At 41.6% G+C, this 21,222-nt stretch overlaps 2 protein-coding genes across 6 annotated transcripts in view; one reads left to right on the forward strand and one right to left on the reverse strand.

The window, feature by feature from the left end:
* Positions 1-7,472, reverse strand: part of SRP54 (signal recognition particle 54) — a 46,462-nt gene extending 38,990 nt beyond the window's left edge. The window contains exon 1 of one of the 2 annotated variants that reach the window (XM_003901698.4): positions 6,896-7,472. The gene's annotated coding sequence lies outside the window, so the exon portion shown is untranslated. The remainder of the gene's footprint in view (positions 1-6,895) is intronic. The other variant, XM_009211389.2, reaches the window with a different exon arrangement.
* A 19-nt stretch (positions 7,473-7,491) lies between these two features.
* The window catches only part of BAZ1A (bromodomain adjacent to zinc finger domain 1A), a 228,291-nt gene continuing 214,560 nt past the window's right edge, over positions 7,492-21,222 (forward strand). The window contains exons 1-3 of one of the 4 annotated variants that reach the window (XM_031669145.1): positions 7,492-7,683; positions 17,647-17,799; positions 20,391-20,528. The gene's annotated coding sequence lies outside the window, so the exon portion shown is untranslated. The remainder of the gene's footprint in view (positions 7,684-17,646; positions 17,800-20,390; positions 20,529-21,222) is intronic. The other 3 variants (XM_031669146.1, XM_031669148.1, XM_031669147.1) reach the window with 3 other exon arrangements.

Genomic DNA, 21,222 nt, shown 5'->3' on the forward strand with positions numbered 1-21,222 from the left:
CACACACACACACGCATGAATGATTTTAATCATACTGACCTCCTTGCCATTGCTGCTACACATTTCCACCTCAGTGTCTCGGTACTAGCCGGCATGCTCTTCCTCTGCTTGACAACATAACTCCCTCCCTCATTTCCTTCAGATTTGTCCAGATGCCATTACTCAATGAGGTCTTCCCTAATCACTTATTTAAAACTGCAACCCCCTTCCCTATATTTTTTCCTATTGTTCTATTAGCAACTGACATATGGCTTATTTATATTATTTGTCATCTATAATCTCACTATTGAAATGTAAGCTGCAGCTAGGCATGGTGGCTCATGCCTGTAATCCCAGCACTTTGGGAGGCCGAGGTGGGTGAACCTCTTGAGGTCAGGAGTTCGAGACCAGCCTGGCCAACATGGTGAAACCCCGTCTCTACTAAAAATATCAAAATTAGCCAGGCATGGTGGCAGATGCCTGTAATCCCAGGTACTCAGAAGGCTGAGGCATGAGAATCGCTTGAACCCAGGAGGTGGAGCTTGCGGTGAGCCCAGATCGTGCCACTGCACTCCAGCCTGGGTGAAAGAGCAAAACTCCACCTCAACAAAAAAAAAAAGAAAAAAGAAAAAGAAAAAAAAAAATTAACCTACATAAGGGCAGGGATTTTTGCCTCTTTTGCTTTCTCCTGTGAGTTCACTGCTTTATCTATCCTCAGTCTTACACAGTAAATCCTTAATAAAAATGAACATTATGAATGAATGAAATGATGTATTTAAGGCCTTAGGGAAAAAGTGAGACAAAAGAACTAAAGTCATGAAAGGCATTGCAAATACTTGTTAAAAGCCACCAAAATAAATCAATGAAGATAATATGATGAATCAAAAGAAAATCAGTAACTTGGGTAATTTATACTGTACATTAAATATATCTATTTGTCATTACTTATAATTCTTCTTCAGAATTTCCCTGTCATGCATTTCCAACAAGATACTTAAAAATTAATCTCACCTTGTTCTAGTATGTACAGTAAAGTGCAAAACACCTTTTGTATGTTAATAGCTAAGCCTTAATCTCAGATTGGAGTAATCTACAATTCAAGGACACTCTCAAGATTCTCTTGCCTAACTAAAATGAATTTATAGAAATAAATCTGGATATGCTAGAATTTCACAAAAGAATCATCTCTACTTAGATGGGGCTTTTAGAAAGGTAACAGATTAGCACACAGTACTTTTCTACAGTTGAACATCTATTACCTCAATCCACTCTTACAACAATTTTACGATATAAGTAGGATAGGGAATAGAACAGCCATTCCCTGCCAAAAAAAGCAAAATGACTTCCCACAGTCCTTTGGCTAGAGTATGAATGATGCTTTAAATTATAGGGCTGAATATACCTGCTGGAAACTGCAAGGACAAATTTTGCTGCTATGCCATAATAGGAGAAATCATATTTTAATCATATTTAAAGATATATATTCCTCTTTGTGAAGGCATAATTGCAACATTCACAAAGACATGATAAGTATCACTGCAATCAGAATAGTACATACAAGGACTGATCCTGGCTCGAGTTACAGGGTCTTCTAACTGGGGTCTGACTAGGATTTAGATAGTGAGCAATGGAAACAGGCTGAAGTTTGGGGTGCCCTAAGTAAGGTAAGCACAGGGCCAAGTATCACACTTACTGCTGCAGTGTGAAGTACTGGAAAGAGCATAGATTTTGGAGTCTGACAGACTTAGATTCAAATCCTAGCTCTGTTACATACTGGCTATGTTACTTTGGGCATTTACTTAATCTCTCTGAGCCTCACTTTCCTCACTTGCAAAATGGAGATAATACCATTACCAAGGTAGATACCCTGAACGCCTGTTGTGAGGATTAAATGAGACAATACGTATAAAGCTGTCTTCAAAAACCTAGCAGATTAACTATTAACTTCCTTTCTTTTTTTAATGATACAGAGTATCTATCTCTGTATTATTTGGAGTGTAAGTAAGGTGGACATTTTCTGAACAATCTTACTAAAGTGTCTGTCCCATCATCCAGGAGCCACTCCTGGTATCTTTAAACTTTAGTGCCAATTACAACTGCCAGATTCTTATTCAACAGAAACTGCAGTGCCCAAAAACCCACCTTCCTCTACATAAACAATTATAAATATTCATGTCAGATTTGTCTGATTTGAGATTATAAAACAGAGTCTAATGATCAAATCCTATTACAACACAATCCCTACAAAAAAGTTCTTTTTTTATTTTTTGAGATAGAGTTTCACTCTTGTTGCCCAGGATGGAGTGCAATGGGGCAATCTCAGCTCACTGCAACCTCCAGAGCAGCTGGGATTACAGGCGCCCGCCACCACGCCCAGGTAATTTTTTGTATTTTTAGTAGAGACAGGGTTTCACCATGTTGGTCAGGCTGGTCTTGAACTCCTGACCTCAGATGATCCACCCGCCTCGGCCTCCCAAAGTGCTCAGATTATAGACAGGTGTGAGCCACTGCACCTGGCCAAAAGTTCTTTCTTCTAAGTCCTTGTCAATGACTTTTTGAATCAATACTAGCCTCAAGAACTAAATATACTTAGAAAAATTACTTCTGCATAGTATAATCAGCCTTCTGTATCCAGGGCTTCACAACCATGGATTCAACCAACCACAAATCAAAATGTTCAGAAAAAAAATTGTGCCTGTAGTAAACATGTACAGACTTTTCTTGTCATTATTTCCTAAACAATACAGTATAACGAGTATTTACTTAAGTATATAAATATGGTATAACAACTATTTATATTTTGTATTAGGTATTTATAAATGATCTAGAGATGCTTTAAAGTATATGGAAGGGTGTGCATAGGTTATAAACAAATACTATGCCATTTTATATCATGGAGTTGAGCATCCTCTGATTTTGGTCCTGGAATCAATCCCCCCAAGATACCAAGGGACAACTGTATACTTTTCTATAAAGTAGTCAAAGGCTAATAACCAGTATTTGCTTTTCTGACTTTAATATTAAATATTTTTCTTAACTCTGCACAGCATATGTGTTCACAGTCTAGGACCACAGAAAAGTAAATTTAGTTAACAAAATGGCCTGTAAGTATTGTATTTAGAAAAAAAAAAAAAATATATATACACACACACACACACACACACACACACACACACACACATTTTTTTTTTTGAGATGGAGTCTTGTTCTGTCACCAGGCAAGAGTGCAGTGGCGTGATCTCAGCTCACTGCAACTTCCGCCTCCCAGGTTCAAGCAATTCTTCTGCCTCAGCCTCCCAAGTAGCTAGGACTACAGGCGCATGCCACCATGCCTACCTAATTTTTGTATTTTTAGTAGAGACGGGGTTTCACCATGTTGGCCAGGATGGTCTTGATCTCTTGACCTCGTGATCCGCCCGCCTCAGCCTCCCAAAGTGCTGGGATTACAGGCATGAGCCACTGTGCCCAGCTTAGTAAAATATATTTTAATGACTAACTTTACAATGTTAATTATGACTTTCAAATTTAGGAAGTGTTTTTCATGCTGAATCTACTTATTCCACAGGGAAATAATTCACCTTTATGTTCTGTGATTACAAAATGACATACGTTCATTGTAAAAGTTGAAACATTACAAAAATATTTAAGGTAGAAAATATAATTCCCCTAATTCTACCAGCTCCCATACCATGGTAACAACCAATAATAATTTAGTATATATTAACATGGATTGTATTTTCTAGGTATATTAATTTAAGCAAGGTTTCCCAAGAATTATGGTTTTGGGGGGAGTAAAAAGGGGAGCAAAAATTAGGAAAACTCTTTTGTAAAATATGCTTGCTAATGCTAAAAACAGGCTTAAATGCAAAAGGCAGACTACAAAACTGCATATGTAATATAATCCATATTTTGTTAAACACAGTCTAAAAACAAGTATTAAAAAATATTAGCCATCAGGGAATTGTAAATCAAAATCTTAATGAGATATCATCCAAATACTTGTACATGAATGGTCATAGCAGCATTATTCATAATAGCCAAAAAGTAGAAACAACCCAAGTATCTTTCAACTTATGAATGGATAAGTAAAACGTAAAATAAAATGCAATGGGATATTAGTAGGCAATAAAAAGAAATGCAGTACTGAACACATGCTACAACATGGATTAATCTTCGAAACTAAGTGAAAAAACCCAGTCACAAAAGACCACATATTATAGTTCCATATGAATTGTTCAGAATACGTAAATCTATAGAGACAGAAAGTGGATTAATAGTTGCTTAGGGCTCAGGAGATGGAGTAAAATAGGGAATGATTGCTAATAGGTATGGGGTTTCTTCATGGGATGATAAAAATGTATGAAAATTGATTATGGTGATGGTTGCACAACTTTGTAAATACACTATAATCCTTTCAATTGTACACTTTAGGTGAACTGTGTAAGAATTATGTGTGTGTGCATATATATATATATATATATATTTTTTTTTTTTTTTGAGACAGAGTCTCTCTGTTGCCCAGGCTAGAGTATAGTGGCACGATCTCGGCTCACTGCAACCTCTGCCTTCCGGTTTCAAGTGATTCTCTTGCCTCAGCCTCCCGTGTAGCTGCGACTGCAGGTGAGTGCCACAATGCCCAGCTAATTTTTTGTATTTTTAGTAGAGATGGGGTTTCACCTTGTTAGCCAGGATGGTCTCGATCTCCTGACCTTGTGATCCGCCCGCCTCGGCCTCCCAAAGTGTTGGGACAGGTTTGAGCCATCCTGCCCAGCCAAGAATTATATTTTAATAAACTGTTAAAATAACATTTGTCATATCTGGATGATGAGTAACTAAAAACTTTTTTTTTTTCTTCTTTTGAGGCGGAGTCTCACTCTGTCGCCCAGGCTGGAGTGCACAATCTCGGCTCACTGCAATCTCTGCCCTCTGAATTCAAGCGATTCTCCTGCCTCGGCCTCCCGAGTAGCTGGGATTACAGGCGCCTGCCACCGAACCCAGCTAATTTTTTGTATTTTTAGTAGAGATGTGTTTTCAACATCTTGGCCAGGCTGGTCTCAAACTCCTGACCTCGTGATCCACCTGCTTTGGCCTCCAAAAGTGCTGGGATTACAGGCGTGAACCACTGGGCCTGGCAATTTTTATTTTTCTTATACCTTTTTCTAATTTCCAATTTTTAGTAATGACTGAGATTATTATTAAGTCAAGGGAAAATTATTTTCCAAAGTGCTCCTTGTGAGAATTAGAGTGCAACTAATCAACAGACTAGAGGTTGGGAAGGAGCTGCCACTTGTATTCGTTTACTCATTCATTAAACACCTACTATGTACTCCAGAAATTGTCCCAGCATGACAGAAGTTCTAACTCCTAATCAAATATAACAGTTTAACACAAGACTTCAAAAGATAAATAAAGCATCATACCACCTCTGCCTTAACTTAGCACCAAAGGTTATATTCAATTATATCAAGAAGTATCAAGCAACTTTCTATTCATTAAAGTAATTGTTTTTCAAATTTTAAAACTCATTTTATGTAAATACCACAGCACCAATTCATAGTTTTGCAGCAAAAAAAATATAACCAAAAAAAAGTCAATTAACAAGAGGTAATAACTCAAAACACCGGGAATCATTTCTTTATGATACTTTTTGGCTATGAGGTCAACCATAAAAGAATCTTTACACAAAATGCTACCAAGAAGAAAATTAAAACGAAAATCAAAAGAATTCCTTGGAAATGGTTGGCCTTAAAGTTGAAAAGAAAAAGGAAGAGTGAAAAATAAAAAAGGAAGAGGGATAAGAGGCATATGCTCAAGCCTTTCTCCACGGCACATAGAAGAAAATCAATTTTTAAAAAGCTACATTTATGTTTATCTTACTGTAATCCTGTGGCAGGTCCAGAATTTCCAAATAGATCGGGTGAGAAGAGTAATCTGGAAGGAAGGCCTGAAAATGCTTTTGCATAATCTCTATATTAAGGTAGAAAATACCAGTTGGCCACATAAAAAAACTGAGGAAAAGGGATTTGAGGGAAATATTTCCCTCCCCTGTGGCACCACCATTGCTATGTTCTAGGCACTAAACCAAACCAAACCTCTTACCTAATCTCCTTTCTTCCTCATGACAAGCCTATTAGGTAGATGAGGATATTGAGGCTAGATTGGAATAGAAACTGGCTGAGGGTCACAAAGCACCTAAGGAGCACTTTAGCTCTCCCACAGCTTTCCATAGCTCTTTACACGTAACTAGTGTTTCTCATTACCCATCTTGATATCACGTATATTTATGTGCGTTAGCTTCTCAATAGCAGAGTTACTGTTATTCATTTCTGTATCCTTGTAGCCAAGAACAAGTATATATTTTGTTAAATTAAGCATGTGAAACAATCAGGTGAGGATAGCATGAAGAAAGGCAGCAGGGGAAAGTTTCAAGAAATGGATGGTCGCAGCGTCAAATGGTACAGAGAGAGCTATCTATCTATCTTAAATCATTATTGGCATTCAACTGATATTCTATATTCATTTATTGAACGTCTACTACACGCAGGACATTGTGTTAAGCACTACACACACACACAGGAAAAATAAAAATCTGGTACCAGTAGAAAGATTTTCGGGGAAGTAGCCTCATCTAAATTCCTGCTCAGGAAAGCAAAATGAAGAGTCAGGCCTGCAACTGCCTACATCTTATTTGGCGCAGGTAAATCGGCAGACAACTCAAAAGGGTCACAGTGCATCTTTAATAAAACTTCTCATGGAAGACAAGAGATAAAGAAGAGCCACAGAACCTCAGTCTTGGTAACGACTGCCGGTGGCCAGGGAGACAGACTTCCCCCAGAGTCTCTCGCCTCCTGAGCAGCGCTGGGGCTGCCCCTAGCTGCCCCTCCGTAGTGTGGGGCGGGAAAAAACAGACACTTACCGCAAAAGACACCGCTAACGCCGTGGCCCTAAGGGGCCGGGAATTCCTTAGCGAGGCCCCACGCCGTGGGAAGAAACCCAAGAAAACTGGGAGCAGACAGACAGGTATGACCCCACAACCCAACTTCCCAAACTAAAAGTAGGGTCCCAACGCCCAGCACCGCGTCGCCAACTCCCACCAGCTGGAAAACCGACGAGTGCCACCGAACCTTCCGCCCAATGAGGAAACGTCACCACTCCGCGTAGTCCAGCCTTTCTAGAGGAGGATGCGCTTCCGCTTCCGGGGCACACCGCCGCGTTCTTTCTGCGCGGCTCCTGAAACAGTTTAGATGTTTATTTGCATCGACTGGCTTTTGGTTTCAGTTTCCTACCGCTGAATAACTGCAGTAGTAAAGTTAGTGGTAAAATAGGAGGCTGTCTAGGGATGTGATTTCGGGGGAGAAGTCATGCTTCGACGATCCACCTTAAGAAAAGTGATTAGGCGGAGCACTCCCAGTTAAGAGCAGAAAGATGAGAGATGGAGGTGTGACTGTAGGCAGAGATTCCCGGGCGCAAGAGAAACCTCCGTAGAGGGGTGGGACTTAGGGCTGCGCAGACTAGAGGCGGGTTCCGCGGAGGGTGGGGCGGTCTCTGCTTGCGCATGCGCAATGCCAACCAGTGCCTGTGCGTCTTGGTCTTACAACGTAAAATTTCCCACCGCGAAGCAGGGAGTGATGCTGTGGCGGCTTCGCATTATGGTTCCTGCCGACCGCCAGGCGCTGCTACAGTGGATGCGAACTACCTGTAAGTGTAAGTGACCACAGCCAGAGGCAGGCGGTGGGGGCAAGGATATGCTTCAGGCGCTGACTTTGAGGACTTAGGCGGGGTGAAGCCAAAAGCCTTCCCTGGGGTCGCCGTGCTGGTCTCTGCTCTCCTGTGGGGTAGATTGACCAGACCTCAGAGTGCTCTAACGGAAAAGCGAGTTAGTTGCTCGCCGCACGTAGAGGTCAGTTAACAAGAGCGAGCCCTGAGGGATTTTATTTCCGAAGCCAGCCTGGAGGAAGCGGCACATTTGTGCAGCTTCGCCTTTGGAGCAAAAAAGCGGGCATTTTATAAGGTACGAGAGGAAATGAGCAAGAGGTTTCTGCTAGCTGGTGCCTTATCTACCGGGTACTTGACGCCTTTCTAAGCAGAAATAAGTTGTAAAAGTGGCCAAGTGGGCATGCTTTCAAAGGCTTACCCTTCTGCGGCTACCCCCGGAGCTAGGAGTTGCGTCTTGGATCTCGTAGATGAATTTGCTCTGTAGAGATTGGTCTGGTGAGGGGAGTTGAGAGGTTATTTTGTATTTCAAAAAGGGCTGAGTGGGAAGTGTAGTGGAGAGGGGAAAAGAGGGAAAAAATAAACTATCTCTTGGAAAATGGGGGTAATCGGATACAGTACCACTTGGAATTAATTGGGTGTGGGAAGACCTGGTTCTGAGTGGTTTGTGACTTTGCAGCAGACTTCGGACAAGCCTTTAGAGCTCCTTGTGCCTAACCCTTTTTCTGAAAGAAAATAGAGAGTTAGTCCTCTTCCCCATTACTCCCACAAACTTGTTGGGATTGGTACGTTGCCACCTGAAAAAGCACTTTGCCGGAGAGGTTTTAGGCTGTAGCGTTAGTAGGAAGTGTTAAAAGAAAAACCTTAGCCAAGTTAAATTTAACAGTTTGAGCAAAGAACGATTCGCGAATCGGGCAGGCTCAGAGAGATTGCAGCGCAGCCAAGTGTTGAAGATTTAAGACAGAAAAAGTCTGCAGTGAGTTTTATCCCGCTGCTTCACTCCAGCCTGAGCGACACAAGACCCTGTCTCTTTAAACACACACGTTAAAACTGAGGAAATGTGGTAGCCAGATCTAATTATTGAAAAATGGGATAGATGTATTCTGGCAAAGTAAAGCCTGATGAAACCTCAAGAAAATAAGATATTCTTCGTTGGGTGTGTTGGCTCACGCCTGCGATCCCAGCACTTTGGGAGGCCGAGGCGGGCGGATCATGAGGTCTGGAGATCGAGACCATCCTGACTAACACGGTGAAACCCCGCCTCTACTAAAAATACAAAAAATTAGCCGGGCGTGGTGGCATGCCCTTGTAGTCCCAGCTATTCGGGAGGCTGAAGCAGGGGAATCGCTTGAACCCGGGAGGCAAAGGTTGCAGTAAGACAAGATTGCGCTACTGCACTCCAGCCTGGGCGACAGAGCGAGACTCCATCTCAAAAAAAAAAAAAAAAAAAAAAAGGATATTCTTATGTTTAGTAACTGTAGCAAACTATCCTATGCCTGTGTGTGTGTGTGTGTGTATGTATGTTTATTTTTTGAGACAAGAGTTTCACTCTTGTCACCCAGGCGGGGGTGCAGTGGCGCCGTCAGGCTCACTGCAACCTCCACCTCCCAGATTCGAGCGATTTCGAGTGGCCGGGATTACAGGCGTACGCCACAACGCCCGGCTAATTTTTGTATTTGTAGTAGAGACAGAGTTTCACCATGTTTCCCAGGCTAGTCTCAGACTCCTGACCTCAGGTGATCTTCCTGCCTCAGCCTCCCAGAGTGCTGAGATTACAGGCGCGAGCCACCACGCCTGGCCACTATGCCTGTATTTTGCTGAATGTTGATCTCCATGGTTATTTTTATCCAAACTCATGACTTGAAATGTCATTGTTAGCTGATGACTTCCAATTTTAGATTTTTAACCTTGACCTCTTAAAATTCTTTGTGATGTTAGAGTCAGTAGGTTTAGGGATTGTAATGATCATTATTACATATTTTAGGAGTCATTTTAGATAAGATGTCAAACTGAAGTTAACAGGAACATCTGATAGTGAGATTTGACCTGGAAAGTATAGAAAACCAGAGGTACAGCTTTGTTTACTTATTTATTTATTTATCGAGACGGATTCTCAGTCTGTCGCCACGCTGGAGTACAGTAGCACGATCTTGGCTCATTGCACCCTGCCTTCTGGGTTCAAGCAGTTCTCCTGCCTCAGCCCCTGGAGTAGCTGGCATGAACTACCGCATCCAGCTAATTTTGGTATTTTTAGTAGAGACGGGATTTTACCATGTTCGCCAGGCTGATCTTGAACTCGTGACCTTGTGATCCGCCCGCCTCAGCCTCCCAAAGTGCTGAATTACCGGCGTGAGCCACTGCGCCCAGCCCAATACATCTTTATTTCTATATACACAAAATCAAGATAAGAATTTCCATAATGTGCTGAGTCTCCTGTCACTTCATCTAAACCCTGTGTTGCACATTTCATTCTTCATATCCCATTTGTCAATAAAACAGCACCGATTTACATCTTTTTTCACATTCCTCAGCATAAGGTCATTTATTCTAAAAGCACTGAGTGCCTACAAAAATGTTGCATACTGCCTAGAGCTGGCAATTGTAAAATTACTAAAACATCCTTGCCCTCAAGATTTGTTTTGTGGAGCCATCTGTAATCTAAATCTTGAATTTTTTTTTTTCCTGTGTTTTGTTTGTTTTTGAGATGGGGTCTTTGTCACCCAGGCTGGAGTGCAGTGGCACTATGATAGCTCACTACAGCCTCACACTCCTGGCCTCAAGGGATCCTGCCACCTCAGCCTCCTAAAGTGTTCAAATTACAAGCATGAGCCACTGTACTCAGCCTCAAATTTTAGAGATATCAGTTGAGACTCTATTTTTCAAAATCAGGAAGACTTGAAAGAATGTTTGGATAATTTTGTAAACAAGAGCCAATGTCACTGGCTAAAGAATATATTTTTACTTTTTTTTTTTTTTTTTTTTTTGAGATGGTGTCTTGCTGTCACCCAGGCTGGAGTGCAATGGCACGATCTTGGCTCACTGCAACCTCTGCTTCCTGGGTTCAAGCGATTCTGCTGCCTCAGCCTCCCAGAGTAGCTGGAACTACAGGTGCATGCCACCACGCCTGGCTAATTTTTTTGTATTTTTAGTAGAGACGGGGTTTCACCATGTTAACCAGGATGTTCTCAAATCTCCTGATCTCCTGATCTGTCAGCCTCTGCCTCCCAAAGTGCTGGGATTACAGGCATGAGCCACCGCGCTCGGCCCTATTTTTACTTCTTTTAAGGGTACTTTTTGTTGTTGTTTTTAGAGACAGGGTCTCATTCTGTCACCCAGACTGGAGGCTGGTGTGCCGTGACACCATTATAAGCCCACTGCAGCTTTGACCTCCTGGGCTGGAGCAGTCCTCCCATCTCAGCCTCCTGAGTAGCTGGACTGTGGTGCAAACCACCACACCCAGCTTTTTAAAATTTCCTGTAGAGATAGGATGTCACTGTGTTGCCCAGGCTGGTCTCAAACTCCTGGCCTCAAGAGATCCTCCTACCTTGGCTTCCCGAAGTGCTGGGATTACAGGCGTGAGCCATCGTACCTGATCTAAAGGTACTTCCTGTGCCTCTCTTCAGCAGACCCTGTAGTGAGGAAGCTCAAGCAATTTGTTAAACAATTTTTAAAAAAACTTGAGTTTCTGAAGAATGTTTATTAACACGAATATTTTAAGAAGTGAGGCCAGGCATGTGGCCCACGCCTGTAATCTTAGCACTTCGGGTGGCCGAGGTAGGAGAATTGCCTGAGCCCAGGAATATGAGACTAGCCTGGGCAACATAGCGAGAACCTGTCTCAAAAAAAAAAAGAAAAAATTAAAATTAAAAAAAATTTTAAGAAAGAAGTGAGAGTATCACTGAGCTTAAAATAAAGGAGTATGGTTATTTATAATTCTTTTTAAAAAGCAGTGTATTAGTATACCTTCTTTATTGTGGTAAAATATATATAAAATAAAATTTACCGTTTTGACCTTTTTTTTTCTTCAGACAGAATCTTGCTCTTTGCCCAGGCTAGAGTGCAGTGGCACAATCTCGGCTTACTGCAGCCTCCGCCTCCCAGGTTTAAGTGATTCTCCTGCCTCAGCCTCCTGAGTAGCTGGGATTACAGGCATGCACCACACCTGGCTTATTTTTGTATTTTTAATAGAGATGGGGTTTCACCATGTTGGCCAAACTGGTATCGAGCACCTGACCTCGTGATCTGCCGACCTCAGCCTCCCAAAGTGTTGGGATTACAGGCATGAGCCACTGTGCCCAGCCCATTTTGACCATTTTTTACTGTATAGTTAAGTGGCATTAAATGTGTTCACATTGTTTTGTAAATATCATCACTATTAATCGCCAGAACTTTTTTGTCTTCCCACACTGAATCTCTTAGTATACCTTTTTATGAAGTGGTCTAAGTACAGCACAAATGATTCTTCCAAACAACTATTTTTCATTTTCCTGGTTAGATTTCCTTTTTCCTGGGGAGGTTTTTTTTGTTTGTTTTGTTTTTTTTGAGATGGAGTCTCGCTGTGTCGCCCAGGCTGGAGTGCAGCCTCCTGAGTAGCTGGGATTACAGGCACATGCCACCGAGTCTGGGTGATTTTTGTATTTTTAGTAGAGGTGGGGTTTCACCATGTTGGCCAGGCTGCTCTTGAATTCCTGACCTCAGATGATCCGCCTGCCTCAGCCTCCGAAAGTGCTGGGATTACAGGTGTGAGCCAGTGCGCCTGGCCTCTCCTATAGTTTTTAAATAAATTTTTAAATCTCTGGCATTAAGTCATTTAAATAATGTCTTGCATGACATTTGTCTCGACCTTAAATTTAAATTATAACTCTTCTTGAATTTTATACCATTTGATGGAATAGCAAGAGACAATGCTAGATGTTGAGTATGGCTTTGGTTTTGAGTTTCATAGAGTTTATTAAAACTAGACAACATAGCTGTGTGCCATGGCTCACACCTGTAATCCTGGCACTTTGGGAGGCGAAGTGGACAGATCACCTGAGGTCAGGAGTTTGAGACCAGCCTGGCCAACATGGTGAAACCCTGTCTCTACTAAAAATACAAAAAAAAAAAAAATAGCCAGGCATGGTGGTATGCACCTGTAGTCCCAGCTACCCGGGAGGCTGAGGTTGCAGTGAGTCATGATTGCATCCCTACACTCCAGCCTGGGCGATAGAGTGAGACTCCATCTCAAGAAAAAAAAAAGAAACAGGATATAAAACAAAGGTGGGAGGCTACATGTTTCTTTTTACAGCTAAGCTAGGAAATAATGAGCACTAATGTCGGAAAGATAAAGCAAGTCTGAGGGGCAAAGTAGGCAAAAACAAGTTCCTCTCCCCCCCAAAAAAGATAAAAAGTAGTTAAAATACAGCAGTACTGTATTTTACTGATCCTCTGGCAGAGTATCTTTTCCCTTCTATTTTCATGATGTGTATGAAGTGGACTCTTGACCTAGATTTCAAAGTATAGGAGACTGATTGCAGTCCATTAAGTGAGGGGAGCTGAGAACCAGAACTGCAAGTGGGGTCCCCAATAGGGCATATAAAAAAATACAATGCAACAGCAGTCTATTAACAAATTCTACTCTGAAGGCTTTCAGTATTTCCTGAATATGCAAAATAGAAATGAGGACGCCAAACCAATAACTCATACAAAGTCTCTCCTTTTCTTTCTTTTTTTTTTTTGAGAGAGGGAATCTTGCTCTGTCGCCCAGACTGGAGTGCAGTGGCGTGATCTGAGCTCTGCCTCCCAGGTTCACGCCATTCTCCTGCCTCAGCCTCTCAAGTAGCTGGGACTACAGGTGCCCACCACTACACCTGGCTAATTTATTTTTATTTTTTTAGTAGAGACAGGGGTTCACCATATTAGCCAGGATGGTGTTGATCTCCTGACCTCGTGATCCGCCCACCTCGGCCTCCCAAAGTGCTGGGATAACAGGTGTGGGCCACTGTGCCTGGCCCATGCCTGGCTAATTTTTGTATTTTTAGTAGAGACAGGGTTTCATCATATTGGTCAGGCTGGTCTCGAACTCCTGACCTCAAATGATCTGCTCGCCTTGGCTTCCCAAAGTGCTAGGATTATAGGCGTGAGCCACCGTGCTGGGCCTCTTCTTTTAGACAGAGTCTCACTCTGTCACCCAGGCTGGAGTGCAGTGGTGTGAACACAGGGCTCACTGCAGCCTCAACTTCCCAAGCTCAAGTGAGCCTCCTCCCTCAGCCCAAGTAGCTGGGATTACAGGTGCGTGCCATCATACCTGGCTAATTTTTGCATTTTTTGCTAGTGACAGGGTTTCGCCATGTTGCCCAGAGTGATCTCATACTCCTGAGATCAATCATTTTACCAACCTCAGCCTCCCAAAGCACTGGAATTGCAGGTATAAGCCACTGCTCCGAACTGCTTATACAGTTTCTATTAAGGATCAAGTTACAAAGGGTAGAAAATTAAAGTTTGCAGGAACGAAATTAACCAGATAATCAAGAAAATATTTAAATGCTTAAAATAACAATAGGCGACTAGAAACTTACAGGAGATTCTCTGTATCCTTTATTGTAAACACCTCTTCATTGAGTAGAATTGAACATGTTGCTGAGCAGTAGCTACAGAGCTTTTATAGGTTCTATTAAATGAATAAAAATAATTGTACTTTTCTCTCAATCACATTTGTTGTGTATTAAAAATGGCCAGGATATATGAAAAGAATAATACATCATTAGCAAGTGGGTTTATTTCAGGAATGCCCTGTTGGTTTAACATTAGAAAATCAATGTAATTCACCAAATTTGCTAAAAGATATATACAATCATATATCATTTACCAACAAGGATAGGTTCTGAGAAATGCATTGTTAGGCCATTTCATTGTTGTGCGAGCATCATGGAATGTACAGTACTGACACAAACCTAGATTGTATAGCCTGTTGCACTTTCTACAAACCTGTACAGCATGTTCCTGTACTGAATACTGTAGGCAGTTGTAACACAATGGTAAGTATTTGTGTATCTAAACATAGAAAAGGTTCAGTAAAAATATGACATTGTAATCTTATGGGACCACCATGGTGTGTGCAGTCTGTCATTGATGGAAACGTCATTATGTAGTATGTGACTATATTTCAGAATTGTTGAGAGGGTGAGTTTTAAATGTTCTTGACACAAAGAAATTATAAATCTGGCCGGGTGCAGTGGCTCACGCCTGTAATCCCAGCACTTTGGGAGGCTGAGGCAGGCGGATCACCTGAGGTCGAGGGTTCGAGACCAGCCTGACAAGCATGGAGAAACCCTGTCCCTACTGAAAAAAAAAAACAAAATTAGCCAGGCGTGGTGGCACATGCCTGTGATCCCAGCTACTCAAGAGGTTGAAACAGAAGAATCACTTGAACCGGGAAAGCAGAGGTTGCGGCGAGCCGAGATCACACCATTGCACTCCAGCCTGAGCAACAAGAGCGAAACTCCATCTCAAGAAAAACAAAGAAATAATAAATATGTGATGATGAATATGTTAGCCTGATTTGCTCATTCTACAATGTATACACTGTACCCCATAAATATATGCAATTATTATCAATTAAAAATAAAATTTTAAGAAAATGGATGAGTAGACTTGTGATATGGAGGACCTTAAAAATCTCGAGATTTGATACACTGAAAAACAGAAAATCATTAAAAATTTGTAAGGAGAGGGAGTGATACAGAAGTGAGGTTTAAGCAAGATTAGCTTAGGTGAACAAGGTATTTTATAGTGGGGAGAAGCCGATATTGAGGAACTGGTTATGAGTTTGTGATGGTATTCCATTTGTGAGATGATGACTATGGCTATGAGATAGTTGAATTGGGAATGAAGGGAAAATAGGTTTCAAAAGAAAAAGTGGTGGGACTGAATACCTGACTAGATATAAAAAGTGAGGTTTGATTCATAGGCTGTCAGCTTTGAGGACTTTTCTTTCCCTATATATTAAATTAGATGTAAGTAGGAAATTTTAAATAATTGATTTTGCCCTTTAGAGAAGCTCTTCTTTCTCCATTCCCTTCCCCTCTACATACGTAATTTGAGAAAAACTCTACTGTCCTTTGGGCAGCTGATTAGCACCTTCCTTTAATCTTTTTCCAAGCAACATAGTATTACCACACATTCGCTGTTTACATGTTAAGAGATGTTCCACCTCAGTAGTAATTAAATAAATGCAAATTAAAACAACCAGTTTTTGTTTTTAGTTGTTTTTTTTTTTTTTTTTCAGATAGGATCTCACTCTGGTTGCCCAGGCTGGTATGCAGTCATGTGATCACGGCTCGCTGCAGCCTTGACCTCCCAGGTTCAGGTGATCCTCCTACGGCGCTCAGCCTCCCAAGTAGCTGGGACTATAGGTATACACCACCACACCCAGCTACGTTTTAATTTTTTTTTTGTAGAGATGGGGTTTCACCATGTTGCCCAGGCTGGTCTCAAACCCTTGGACTCAAGCAGTCCACCTGCCTTGGCCTCCCAAAGTGCTGGGATTACAGGGGTGAGCCACCGTGCCCTGCCCAAGTTTGTTTTTATAATAATAATCAGTGTTGCGAGGGTTTGATGAGACTTGTGTTCTTTTTTGTTTGTTTGTTTTTTTGAGAGGCAGTCTCATGCCCAGGCTGGAGTGTAGTAGAGCCATCTCAACTCACTGCAACCTCCAGCTCCCGGGTTCAAGTAATTCTCCTGCCTCAGCCTCCCAAGCAACTAGGATTACAGGCATGTACCACCATGCCCAGCTAATTTTTGTATTTTAGTAGAGACAGGATTTTACCATGTTGGACAGACTGGCCTCAAACTCCTGACCTCAATTGATCCGCCCACCTCAGTCTCCCAAAGTGCTGGGATTACAGGCGTGAGCCACCACGCCCAGCCAGAGGCTTGTGTTCTTTTTTATTTCTGTTAAACTGATGTCCTTCAAGACAGAAAGAAATGTGCAAATATGTAGGAAAAGCCTTTAAAATGTTGAAGCACTTCTAAGAATTTATAGTAAGGAAATAACCGAAGATGCAAAGAGATGATGTTTGTCAAAATGTTTGTTGCAATATTCTCAGTTTTTCACAATTATAACTATATTTAACTGTCTCAGGGTAGCAGTGAATGGTTAAATAGAGACGACACAACCTTCAAAAGTAAAGTTTCCACAAATTTTAAATTTAATGACATAGCGTAAATGCTTAGGATGTGCAGTGGGTTCTCCATATCCACAGATTCTACATTTGTAGATTGATCCAGCAGAGAATTGAAAGCATTTCAAAAATAGTAATATAATATTTTTACAAATACAGCATAACAACTTTTTTTTGAGATGGAGTTTTGCTTTTGTCACCCAGGCTGGAGTGCAGTGGCACAATCTCGGCTCACTGCAACCTCTGCTTTCCAGGTTCAAGTGATTCTCCTGCCTCAGCCTCCCGAGTAGCTGGGATTACAGGTGCCAACCACCACACCTGGCTAGTTTTTGTATTTTTAGTAGAGACGGAGTTTCACCATGTTGGCCAGGCTGGTCTCGAACTCCTGATCTCAACTGATCCACCCGCCTTGGCCTCCCAAAGTGCTATTACAGGCATGAGCCACCGTACCCAGCTGCATGTCTACTACTCTTGAATTGACATCACTACTTATGTATCTAAAATGGCAGGGTACAGGTGGTGCCACTATTCTGTCATCAGGATACTTTCCACTAAGGTTAGTGGAACTGCGCAGCCATTCATAGCTCAGATTCATCAGTCACAAAAGAACCCCAGATGATTATGCTGTTCATAAAAAAAAATTTTCTTTAGTATTTTGGTTCTGCTTTAATCTTAATCCCTAGGGTAATAGAAGAGATACTCAAGTTCAGAGAGGCATGAAAGTCATTTGAGAGAGCAGGCGGGCCCAATTTTTTCCTTATGCCAAGTCATCCTTTTTCCTTAAAAATAACAGCAAGAACATTGCCGCAGTTTGCCTCCGCAGCATTATATCATGCTGCAGAAACCAGCTCAACTATGCGAAACTACCACCAGGACTGGCAGACACCAGCAGGGATTCCAGAGACCACGCTGCAGAGAGCATACAGAAAGAAAATTAAGAAATCAGGTCAGTTAGCATTCACTCATGAGCAATGGAAAAGTCTCAGCTCATGGTGTCACACCAGAATGCACATGATGTGCAGTCTGATAATGCAACACTTAGATCATAAAGCAAGAGAAATGAATGTCTGACATCATTGACTGAGGATAGTTCATGAAGAGATAAATAAAAGTAAATATGTTAAATTTACTCTGAGTGTTTCTTAAAGGTTCTCCTGTTCTTCCTAACCCCCCAGTCTCTTCAGCCTAGTCAGCCCTAAATTTGGTTTTAAACAGTTTTTCATGTAGCGCTTCAACCATGTCCCCAATTCTTTTGAGTCCTCACCCCTTTGACTCATCAGTACTATTCATTCAACAAATATTTTTTGAGAGTATCCAGTTTGCCAGGCTCTGGAAAAACAATCAAAGCCCAAGAAGGGCCAATGGTGTGATCCTAACTACATCCATGTCCTTGTTTTTTCCTCCGTTCCATTTCCCTCAGTTGTATTAAGGATGAAGCTCACTTTTTTGTTTCCTTCTCCTACATTTGCACCTTACACTTTTACTTATTCTTCTATTCCTTTATTTTTAGAATTAGTTCTCATTTTTGGCCTGGCATGGTGGCTCACACCTGTAGTCCCAGCACTGTAGGAGGGTGAGGTGAGTGGATCACGAGGTCAGGAGATCGAGACCATCCTGGCTAACACAGTGAAATCCTGTCTTTACTAAAAATATAAAAAATTAGCCGGGCGTGGTGGCGGGCACCTGTAGTCCCAGCTACTCGGGAGGCTGAGGCAGGAGAATGACTTGAACCCAGGAGGCAGAGCTTGCAGTGAGCTAAGATCGCACCACTGCACTCCAACCTGGGTGACAGAGTGAGACTCCATCTCAAAAAAAAAAAAGTTCTTATGTTTCTTCTCCAGGCAGTCCTCTCTTTCAAGTTCCTTCAAATCCTAACCCTTAATGGGAAACCTATGTTATGAATATTGTTTTGTAAAGCAAGGCTAATGATCTCTTCTTGGCCAGGTGTGGTGGCTCATACCTATAATCCCAGCCCTTTGGGAGGCTGAAGGGAGAGGATCATTTGAGCCTAGGAGTTCAAGACCAGCCTGGAACATAGCAAGACCCCATCTCTATTTAAAAAAAAAAAAATTGCCACCCACTAACCTGAAAACAGCAATTCTCCGTGTGGTTTTCAGACTGTGAATGACTGAATAAAGGAGCTAAATTCTGCATTTTTTTTTTTTTTTTTTTTTCTGAGACAGAGTCTTGCTCTCGTTGCCCAGGCTGGAGTGCAATGGTGCGATCTCGGCTCACCGGAACCCCCACCTCCCAGGTTCGAGCAATTCTCCTGCCTCAGCTTCCCAAGTAGCTGGGATTACAGGCACCCGACACCACACCTAGCTAATTTTTGTATTTTTGGTAGAGACGGGGTTTCACTATGTTGGTCAGGCTGGTCTCAAACTCCTGACCTAGTGATCCACCCACCTTGGCCTCCCAAAGTGCTGGGATTACAGGCTTGAGCCACCACGCCTAGCCATCTGCACATTCTTAATAGTGCTATGCATATAAACAGTTTTGTGAAATCCACAATATATACAATGAGAAAAGTAATCCTTATATGTTAATAATTGACCCACAAACTTCAACTTTTTATTTTTTATTTATTTATTTATTTTTTTTTTTTTGAGATAGAGTCTCTCTCTGTCACCCAGGCTGGAGTGCAATGGCACGATCTTGGCTCACTGCAAGCTCTGCTTCCTGAGTTCACACCATTCTCCTACCTCAGCCTCCTGAATAGCTGGGACTACAGGTGCCTGCCACAAAGCCCAGCTAATTTTTTTTTTGTATTTTTAGTAGAGATGGGGTTTCACCATGTTAGCCAGGATGGTCTCGATCTCCTGACCTCATGATCCACCCACCTTTGCCTCCCAAAGTGCTGGGATTACAGGCATGAGCCACCGCACCTGGCCCAACTTTTTATCTTAAATTTCCTTCTGATCCTTATATATCCATACCTGATTTTTATATACCAACCAAGGTTTCTCTGTTTAAATGTAGACACATTTTTAGGTATTCAAGCAGAGTGGTTTATTACCGTTAAGGTAAAAGGAATCAAACATTTATTTCTTTGTAGCCACTTGCTAGTATATCCTATACCACTAATATTGATAAATGACTACTATTTATAAGCACAAAGTTTTAATAGCATTTTATTATTTGAAAACTGCACTCTGGGAAAAGATTACTTGTTAAATATTTTAATGGTAAGTCACTGACATGCAGGACTCCGAAGACCTGGTATTAAACTTTTCCCCTATTATTAACTAATATAATTTCTTTGAAGAAATCTTTCTGGGTAACTATTTGTAAAATATACTACTTAGGATAGACAAAATGATCTATGAGATTCCTTTCAACTAGAGTTTTATATATTTCTAAGGTCTCAGAAATAAAACGAAAGTAGAGCAGTTACTTGCATAAGCAAAACAATGTCTTACTGTGCCTTTTTGTTGCTCTCAGAATGTTAGCATATAGACCACTGACATTTTACTTTATTTAGCAATAAAAAGATACTTCTTTGTACTTTGTTTCTTTTGATGTTTTTCTCTCCACCAGATGCAGCAGCAGCCGGAACCCACAGTTCACCTTGGTGCATTCCTTTATGATGAAGACTTACTGATTCATTATATGAGAAAGGAAAAATGAGCAGAAACTACTGTATGATGTGCAGCTCACACCAGACAGCACCTTTAGGTAGGCACTTAGGTGTGCAAATCTGACGACTTTATGTGTATTTTTTCTTACATGTCATGAGTATGCAAAGTTTGGACTAAGCTATTCAATGTTTTCTGAAAGCAAAAGGCCAACCTGTGGCATGGTTATTACCAAATACTGCAGTTAGGGAGAGTAAACGAATATTATCTCAGGAGAATAGGTCACTTAATGTCCCCCAGGATATATTTAGAAACTTTTTTGTTGTTGTTTTTTTTTGTTGTTTTGAAACTGAGTCTCCCTCTATCGCCCAGGCTGGAGTGCAGTGGCACAATCTTGGCTCACTGCAGCCTCCACCTCCTGGGTTCAAGCAGTTGTGCCTCAGCCTCCCAAGTAGCTGGGATTACAGGCGCCCGCCACCACACCCAGCTAATTTTTTTGTATTTTTAGTAGAGACGGGGTTTCACTATGTTGGCCAGGCTGGTCTCGAACTCCTGACCTCAAGTGATCCACCCACCTTGGCCTCCCAAAGTGCTGGGATTACAGGCATGAGCTACCACACCCAGCCTAGAAACTGTTTTTCACAATTTTTTTTCCTAGTCAAGTAGGGCAGTGAGATGTTTTTCACATCTAGAAACTATTTAATCAAAGGCGACTGCAGATTCAGAAACTAAACAGAAGTGACAATACAAAGGAACTGACTCACTCTGCATACTGAACAAAGATTGATAAACCA

Source organism: Papio anubis, chromosome 7, assembly GCF_008728515.1.
Source record: "Papio anubis isolate 15944 chromosome 7, Panubis1.0, whole genome shotgun sequence".
Lineage (NCBI taxonomy): Eukaryota > Metazoa > Chordata > Mammalia > Primates > Cercopithecidae > Papio > Papio anubis.